Source organism: Nanorana parkeri, unplaced genomic scaffold (assembly GCF_000935625.1).
Source record: "Nanorana parkeri isolate BGI_ZX_2015 unplaced genomic scaffold, ASM93562v1 scaffold166, whole genome shotgun sequence".
Lineage (NCBI taxonomy): Eukaryota > Metazoa > Chordata > Amphibia > Anura > Dicroglossidae > Nanorana > Nanorana parkeri.
In genome coordinates, this window is record NW_017306434.1 from 235,097 (window position 1) to 244,464 (window position 9,368).

General features: G+C 42.1%; 1 protein-coding gene across 1 annotated transcript in view; it reads left to right on the forward strand.

The window, feature by feature from the left end:
• The window catches only part of CADM4 (cell adhesion molecule 4), a 368,016-nt gene that overhangs the window by 135,400 nt on the left and 223,248 nt on the right, over nucleotides 1-9,368 (forward strand). The window lies entirely within an intron of this gene.

Genomic DNA, 9,368 nt, shown 5'->3' on the forward strand with positions numbered 1-9,368 from the left:
TGGCGATTGCTTGGTATATTTTTCTCCCCTGCTTTTGTGGATTTCTCTCCTTGTTCTCTACTGTCCTTTCATAATCAATTAAAATACCAGTAGGTCAGTCCCAGTATGTAAAACCAGAACCGTGAAACCAAGGACAGCTGGCTTGTGTGTCAGTTGGGAACCAGAACAGATGGGGTCTCAGGTGAGGCACATAGGCAGGTAATGGAATGGTAATAAAATATTGCTTTGTTATACAGGGCCTCACAGCTGCCTTTTTATATCCAGAATAATATCTCAAACTACTATGGCATTCAAAGGCTTTCCTCTACTAAAATGAGACTTTTTATTGTGCATTGTCAAACCTCAAAATAAGAAAGAGCGGAAAGTGATTTCTATTTTTATATCACATATTGCTGCTTTGTAAATCTTTCTCTGAAGCAATTCTATTGACTGGAATAAAGAAAAAACAAGTTTACCAACTTTCGTTTTATTTCTTTTTTTACTTTTTAATTTGGGATTTGTTGATCCAGAAGATTGCTTTATTTTTCAGTTAGTTCTCATGTGCGCAGTAATGCAATGATGTCTTGTGCTACCTGTAAAATGACTGCACTGTCTGGCCAGGTACATGCAATAGGGTCATGGGTGGTTGATAAAGACGTCAAGGCACATTTACTGTAGACCTGTTGATAATGGTCTTCATAGGGAGCCCAGTTAATGAGCATGTTCAGACATTGGCAGGGAGCAGGGAGGTGATTGAGCTTTATTGCTTAAATGCAATAGACAGTAGTAAGGTCATCATCTTGTCTGTACGGGCTTACAGAGCTGTGTAAATCTCAGGACAGGCTATACTAAAACATCAACCCTTTGCCAAGTAAAACTTATACACTATCGGGGTTATTCACAAAATGGTGAAGAGTTTGGAGAAGGGAACAATTTAGGCCAAAATAGCTGATTTGGAAAAACTTTCCAATTGAACTCACTTTCGGATTCAGCTATGTTGTCCTAGAATGTTCACTTCTCCGGCCTTCTCCAAACTCTTCACCCTTTTGTGAATAACCCTGTATATGTGCAAATTTGTCAACATCGGACCATCTGGCCTGCATACAATTGTTGAAGGTCCCATTCTGAAAACATGGGCATTATTATAGAGTGCAACTATAACAGCAACTTTCACAGCCTCCACTCCTTTGGTATGGCTTTCCTTGGGATTTTAGGTTGTGGGGAATTTAAGCCTATTCAGCCAAAAGAGCATTTGTGAGGATGGGTATTGATGTTGGATGAGAAGACATGGCTCATGCCCAAAGGTGTCCAAGAGGGTTGAGTCCAGGGTTCTGTGCAGGCCAACGAAGTTCCTCCACAGCAAACCTCACATATAATCTATGTCGTTATGGATCTGGCTTTGTGCACAAGGGCACAGCCATGCTGGAACAGCCAAGGGCCTTCCCAAAACGGTTGCCACAATTGTCTAAAATATCTTTGTATACTGTAGCATTAACAGTACTCTTCATTGGAAAGATCTGAACTCAATATGTAGTGGAGTTCACATACTTTTGGCCATGTAGTCTATTAATTTCAACCACATATAGCTGTTAACCCATAGTTTAGCTTTGAGTCAAAGTTGAGTTTTCTCCCAAATTGGTGCGAAACCTACATTTGAAGATTTCTGAGTGCCACAAACTTTTCCCTTCAATTCTTAAAACTTTTTTTTTGAAGTCTAACATTTTTTTAAACCAGATTCTCTCCTGTGAAGCTGGAGTCGGATTTTGCGAAGTGATACGGCAGCATAATATTATTACCATTTGGAAATGACATGTTACCCGGCAATAAGATGTCAACCGGAGATTAATTCTCTGCTATTAACAATAATTAATTGCGGATGTGACACACCAAGGCCATTAGGGGTTTATCCAATAAGGCTATAAGATTAAAAGCTGGAGGATAAATATTTTTAGTAGGATTTGTGCGGGTATAAAGTTTTATTAGCGTTGCAAGCAGCAGTGTACAGAGCTGGAATGAGCAGCACAAGGCAAACAACCCGCTTAATTGACAATTTATCGCCAAGCCATTTGAGTCCATCGCATTCTCCACACCCAGAAACCGCACACTGTTTCCTGGAGTTTAACCCCAAACGTGCCACTGTAGATTGAAGCTCCACATCCAGTGGCTTGGAAGCCACTTGTGGTTCTTGGTGCTCTTGGACGTTCCTTTCAGCAAAGTGGAATGAGTGCTTGTCTTTCCATTAGTAGATGCTGAAATCCAACCAAACGGCTATATACAATATTGAACTTCCTTAATAGATTTGTAGTATTGTATACCCAGTACTCCTTTTAGACAGAACAATCTGGCCCTTGATCCCCAATGCAGTTTATCACTATAACTTGTTTAAGGACTTGCCTCAAGCTATGGTTGGAGAATGTAGGAAAAGTCTACTCTGATGAAGTCATCCTATGGACTCACCCTTCCTATTAGTATGTTTGTCGTCAGATTGAAACACCTGTGCAAAGCAGTAGAGCCCTTACTGGTTCAATGTGTCAAGTCACCCTCTTCCTGAGTGTTGCTGTGCAGAGTCTTACAGGTAGCTAAAATAAGGAAATCATTAAGATACTTGTACTCAATAGCATGGAAATGCTTGAAATCAGTAACTGTAACGCTCATATTGACTTCCTTTTGTTCTGACGTTCTTCTGCCAGTGGTAGATGGACAGCTTGGCTCTGGCACAACCCCAGTCCTCAGGTCTTATGGAAAAGCTGTGTTTTAAGTGCTTGGTTAGTACTGTTCTACTGACCCTGATTTAAAGGAATCTGCCATGACAAAAGGATATGGTTTTCTATTGCTTGCTTGTTTACTGGTCCTACTGATCTTGTAAAAGTGAAGTATCGGGTCCTGTTTTGCATTTTTGTTTTAGGCAAGTGTTTTCACTGGGATAGTGGGAACAACATCGGAGCCTTTACTGTTAGAAGGAAGCCATTGGTGATGGCTCTCATGTTTCTGTCATGACAGCTTTGCTATAAACATAACCTTTGCCATACTGAAGTTAATGATTTGGTTCCTTGTTTAATGGTAGACATTTTTTTTCCATGTCAGGTTTTTAATATTGCTGTCTATAGGCCCCTTTAAGGGGGATTTCCCCTCACTCCTTGTCATGGTGACACCCAGGACATTGCTGTGAGCTGTACTTCCCCTTCATCAGAGTGCATTCCATATATTCTTCTGATCAATTCTCATGTGCCTGCTTGTGCTTTTCTAGTACCTTCCCGGGAGCTCCAAAACACATGGTGGTCTATCATGTAAACGTTGACTTCCGCAAGGAAAGATGAGCGGTAGTAGGCTTCTACTATTGGTGACTGATGACACCCCATCACAGCAAAGCATTAATTCAAGACCTGCATTACAGAGCTCCCTGCATTTCAACGGATACCAAACTGAATAAATGGCTTTATAGAGTTACTTCTTCCTGCTTGTTGGCTACATAGCATCCCTGACCTGGAACAACCTTCTAACTAGTGAATCAGAACCCTTCACCTGCATACATGCTGTAGGTCAACAACACGCTAAGGACAGAACGCTAGCTGCGCTTGTTTTCAATAAGCTTGCTGAGTGGAGCTCTTTGCAAGTTCAATTATCAATAAAGTTTCTTTTTATTGAATCTGGAAAATTACAACTTCACTTGGCAGTGATTTGCTAATGGCCACAGTTGCTAATGTTTAACTTAACTGCATTATCTTTATTTGCGGGTTTGTTCCTGGACGAGTAAAATAGCAATCGATAAAGTTTAGTACAAATAAAAAAAAAGCAAAACCTTTTAAAGTTTACCATCAGCTATAGTGAGCAGCGCGTCCCGGCATCGCCCCAACCTGTAAAAATGACGTGGCATAACCAATATAAGCTGCCGTATATTTATTTTAACCGCTTAGCACTTTCACAGCGCCGGAAGCGTTGCCTGGCGTATGGAGTTTTAAAGAGAGGCCTTTCATGTTTTCAGTTACGTACTACTTTAATCAGTGCTGGGGAATGTGCTTTGATTATATCATTAGGATTGTCATCCTGGGTTAAACTAATGATGTACGAAAGACGGAGGAAAAAGACTTGTAAAATTGCTTGTCTTATTGGTAGCTGCATAAATTAGCTTTAAAGTGGAACTCCATGATGTGCCTTTCGGATCTATAATAGCACAGTGTAATTTTAACAAGATATCTGCTGCTTTTAATTCCTCCGCTAGGAGCAGAAAGTTGGAATTTCATGAGTGGAGCCATTCCTTTTCCTTCGTTGTAGCTGAACAGGTCTGAACAAGGAAAAAAAAATACAAAGCTGGTGCAATGGAGGAAGAGATTGTTTGCTCTGCTCCTGCATGGTTTGTGCCATCAACCAGGGACGTGCGGTCAGGGGAGGCAGAGCCTCACCTAGTATTATGCAGGAAAAAGCGGTCAGCTTCAAATCTGAAGCTGACAGCTTTTTCTCCATTCAGAGCGGCTTGTAACAGGTTACACAACAGGGAAATACTCCCCTCTGTGTAACCTGTCATGGACGGAGCACTGCCTGTTATTTACAGGCAGCACTGCATCAGGCTTTTGACAAGTAGGTTACACAGCAGCAGGCTTCCCCACTGCTTGTGTAACCTAACTTGGTGAGGCAAGAGCTGTCACAGCCTCTACTCTGTGTTAGAGGCGTGAGCTCTCTGGATGGCTTGGACCAATGGCAAAGCGCCATTGGTCCAAGCTGTCCAAAAAAAAGAAACCAGTGAGGACATCGATCTCGATGCCTCACCAGTGATGAGCAAGTGAGGGACAGGGAGGCTCCTCCCCACACAGCTTGGTTACCGACCTGTGGGTGGGGGGCTTCGGCAGGATGGGGCGGGGCTTCTGTGGGATGAGGTGGAGCTTTGACAGGATGGGGCAGGGCTTCGGCGGGATGCCTTACCCAGCACAGAAGGCACGTCACTGCCATCAACCTGCTTGCTATAGTGCAATGACTACATAGATTGTAAAGACATAAAGTGACCATTGGCTGATCTGTCTGGGTTGGGCAGATTGGGAAATGTACCATTTAGGAATGAAAAATGAAAGGGTACCTATGGTCGAACCCCAAAAATAAATCTGTATTTTTTTGTATTGAGTTTCCATAAGTTCTATCCCGCTCCTTATAACCATGATCCATCTAGAAGTTTGTAAACTTACTGAAGATGCCCATTGGATGGACTTCCCCAATGCAATGATACACATGCATTCAATCCTGTGACTATGCACTTCCTGGTGTCAAGCCTCTTACAGAGCCGGCCGTCTGAACTACAACTCAATGTCTGAACAATGTAACATCATTATTGCTCGCTGGAAGCAATCCATGATGCTATATGTAGTCTTGAGAAATGGAGATTGCATCACATCAAGCAACATGGAAGGAAACACAAAGCACACTGTGAATCGAGGAGGTTGGGGAAAGTGATGGGCAGGCGGAAGGCAGCGCTCACTACATAAAAGGAATTTTTTCAAGTAAGCTTTGATCAAACATTATATTATGCATTCCAATTACACAGTGTAATAGAGTATAAGCTGGGACTTTAGAAAGCCTTTAATACTTATCGTGAATGGCGACAATGAGTCTTGGAAAATATGGGTAAACAATGGCAATGATTGTGTTTCTAAAAAAATGCACCAAGTCTTTGGTCAGGTGTTTAAGCAAAAAAGCTTGCTCATTAGATTCTCTTATAAATATGCCCAATGAACCGATAGGACAACATATGTATATTTTGCCCCATAAGATGTCAGGACATACCTTACGACACTATGACGTTTTGCTACCCCCAATGCGTATGTCAAATTAAAGTAAAAGCATCACCATACCCTCCTGCCATCCATGTAACTATGCCTGTGCCCTTAGGATTGCATTTTTGGATGGGTGTGGGGAGGTTGTTCCTATTATTCTTCCTCAGCAGATCTGTAATTAAAGGGATTGTTTGATAAGTTCTCAGCCTTACTATGAGAAGATAGTGCTGGAAAAATATGGTATGCAAATTTTTCTACATAGTCACCTTGAAGCTTTCCACACTTTCTCCATCGGCGCTGTAAGGCTCTTATTCCCTCCAAGTAAAATCATTTGTCAAGGGTGTCAAAATAGGCTCTGACAGCATCAATAACACCTTCGTCCAACCCAAAATTTACATCAGACGAGTTGCAAAAAAAATAATGAGCATAACTGAGAAGCTGACAGATGGTCTCTAGACATGAAGGCAAAGACATGGATTACTTCTTGAAAACAAATTGCAAACTTGTGACTGCTCTTCGTGGCCAGACTAAGAACAAACAGGACAATCCTTATTCATTGGCATTCTACGGTTCTGTCAGGACCCACTCCTATATCTTAACTAGGGCTGCAACTAATTGGGCTCATAATCGATTAATTGGCCGATTTTTTTTAGTTTTTCGATTAATCTGATAAAAAAAATACATTCCATCCTTAATTTTAAAATAAAAAACACAAATGCCGTGTTACAAACATAAAGTTTACTAAAGAATAAAACTGTGTGCACAATTTTTTGCAATCACACTGCACTAGAACGCGCAGCATTGTAGTATCGTGTGTTAAAGTGTGGGCGATTACACTGTGGGTGGGCGGCGCGTTTGGGGTGCTATTGAAATGAATGATACTGCAACGCACCTCACGCAGCAGAATTTGTTAGGCCGAAACCGAATTTACTTTTTTCCTACCTTTTTATATATACTTTTTTTTTAAAAATAATTGTATTGTTAGCACATGGCGCTTGAATAGCTTCAGCCACGGAATGAAAGCTGCCAGTGGCAAGATTCCACAGACGGCAGATGAATCTAGATGCAGCAGGTAGTGGGCTGGTGCTATTGGCCATTTCAATTTGCAATAGCTATTGCACCCGCCCACTGCTTGCTGTGCCATCTTCCCAGCCTGGAGGAGAGAGCTAGGGGATCCAACCAACTAATTGATAAAGGGAATAGTTGACAACTATTCTCATTATCGATTATTCATTAATCGATTTAGTTAGTTGCAGCCCTAATGTTAACTTTTTGAAACAGAAAAAAGATACACCTTAAGGGCCTCTGCCAATGGGCTTTTGTTTGCGTGAGAAGGGTTTTGCATTCTCATACAAGTATGAAAATACAAAACCTGCTTGAAGCAGATCAGTTGCGGGTGAGAAGTAGGGCAGCTGCACCAGTCAATTAATTCTAATGTAAATTGTAGGTAAGTGTAGTCATAGACAAAGTACACTCATCCTTTGCCTAGTTCCACTGATCTAAACCAATACCCTTTCCCCCACCGCAGCTACTTGGGATAGGTTACCCCAAATGGGTGTTTACATCTACTGGCAAAAATGTTCATCGTCACCGGTTATGCCTGTGCAGTGAGTCCTCATAACTTCCATAGGGACATTTTCTGAGGGTCTCCAGTCTCAGGAGACCTCACAATACAAGTATATGAGGGCTCACTGCTTAGGCTGTGAAGAAAAGTTTGGCTTGAGGTTGTAAACTGTCCCAGGCCGCAGCTATTCTCCTCCAGTAAATGAGCAAATATAAGGTGGAAGGGATGTTTGTTTAGGAAGCCTGGACAGTGTGTGCAGGTCCCTGAAAGAACTCTTACTCCTTAATCCTCTGTAGTAATAAATATCTGCAAGTTAGTTTTTTTGCATTGCAAGGGAAGCATGCAGAAAAGTTATGTGGTAGTATTTTTTAATAAAACTCAACGTGGCCATTTTGTGAGCAGAGGCGGTACCTACCATCATTTTGTCAGCTGAGCTGACATTCGGCCTGCTAATTCACTTGGTAGTCGTGTCACGGCCAAGGCATCAGGAGCTAAGCCACTAACCGCCTCCCTTGTTAATACAGTCCAAAGCTTGCAAATGTCAGTTATTTATCCTTTGTCTAAAGGAATGACTAAACAAAGCGGCCTTGGTGATTAATGGAGAGAATTATTAAAGTTTTATCTCAGATGGAGCAAATGAATGATTTATCTAAGCAAGGTCTTCAATGAGCCCGAAGTGCCATCTATTATATGTGTATATGGTCTTGTAAAGCTGTCATATTTGATGGCAGAAAGGAATGTGCTTTGTATATCCCCCCATGGTCGCCAATCAGACATTGCCTTTTATTGATCTTACTTCAGTAAATGGATAGACCCGGAGAGACTGAGCGGAGGGGCTACATGACTGGGGGAGGAATAGTCCCGGGAGAAGGAGTTAAAATAAAATGGGGATAGCTGGTCTTACCTGATTGGACGTTGGGGTCAGGTGTCCGGGAGGAGCCAAATGGGAAGGAACTGCAAGGGCTGAGGGACGTCCTATCTGGAAAATCGACTAAGGAAGCAGGTTGTCCCACCCTCCCTGAATTTTGTAGTTATGCGGGGTTCTTTTTTGTCACGGCAGCTTGGCGGGTTAGGGGGTCTTTGGGGATCGGACAAAATCAGAGTTGATTACAAAAATGGGGGGCCATCAGCTAGTATGTGTGCTTCCCCTGTTGGTGTCCGGATTTGTAGGGGGCGGGGCATGGCCACTGGGAACCTGGAAGTAGTAATTGTCCTCGAGCTGGTTGTGGTGTGGCTGGGGACATGGGTGGAGTGTAAAGAGGCTTTTTTTGGGCTGTTGGGCACCCAGAAGACCCATTCTCAGGTCAACAATCGTTTAGCATATTATTTGTATAGATTATTTGGCTTAATACTTTTGGTTTGGTAAAGTTGTTTGGTTTAATAAAAGGGCTGCTGTGGCCGTTAAAATCCATGTCACGCAATCCGTGTGTTTATTGAGGTTTTAACAGAGGGATGAAAATTGACGAATCCATCAGTCATGGAATATTATAGGTTGGTGTTTTAATACATGTTAACCATGTTAAAAAATAATTTTGGACGAAATTGACAAATTAATATGGAATTCAGCAACTATTTTGTCCAATCCAGGAGCCAGCTCTATTGACAAGACCCAGAAATAAACCTCAAGTTGTGCTCCAGCTGTATTGTTTTTAAGGCACATTGGTGACCTGGCTCATAGAGTTTCGTCATCCCTGATTTAAGATGATGCGATTGCTCTTCTATTTGAGAGATGGGATCCATTAATTAATGAGTTGAACAACATTCAGTCTTGCCCTTGACCAAACTTTGACTCGTGTGTTTTCAGAACCCCCTATGGCCAGAGGATAAGGACATGCTGGTAATACTTTCCGTACCCAATCAGGTGTTGGTGTTCCTGTTGTAGAAAAATGACAAATGCATTCTGATTGGCTGCTGTGATAGACCCCCCTCTTTTCTTCCTTCAGTTTTGATACATCATCTCCACAGGGCTGAAAAACCTTTAGTCTATGAAGCTAAATCTCTTCTTATATGTTCACTGCAGCTGCCAATTTATTCTCTCAGTGGGTGGGGGGGAGGGGCGGGGTTGA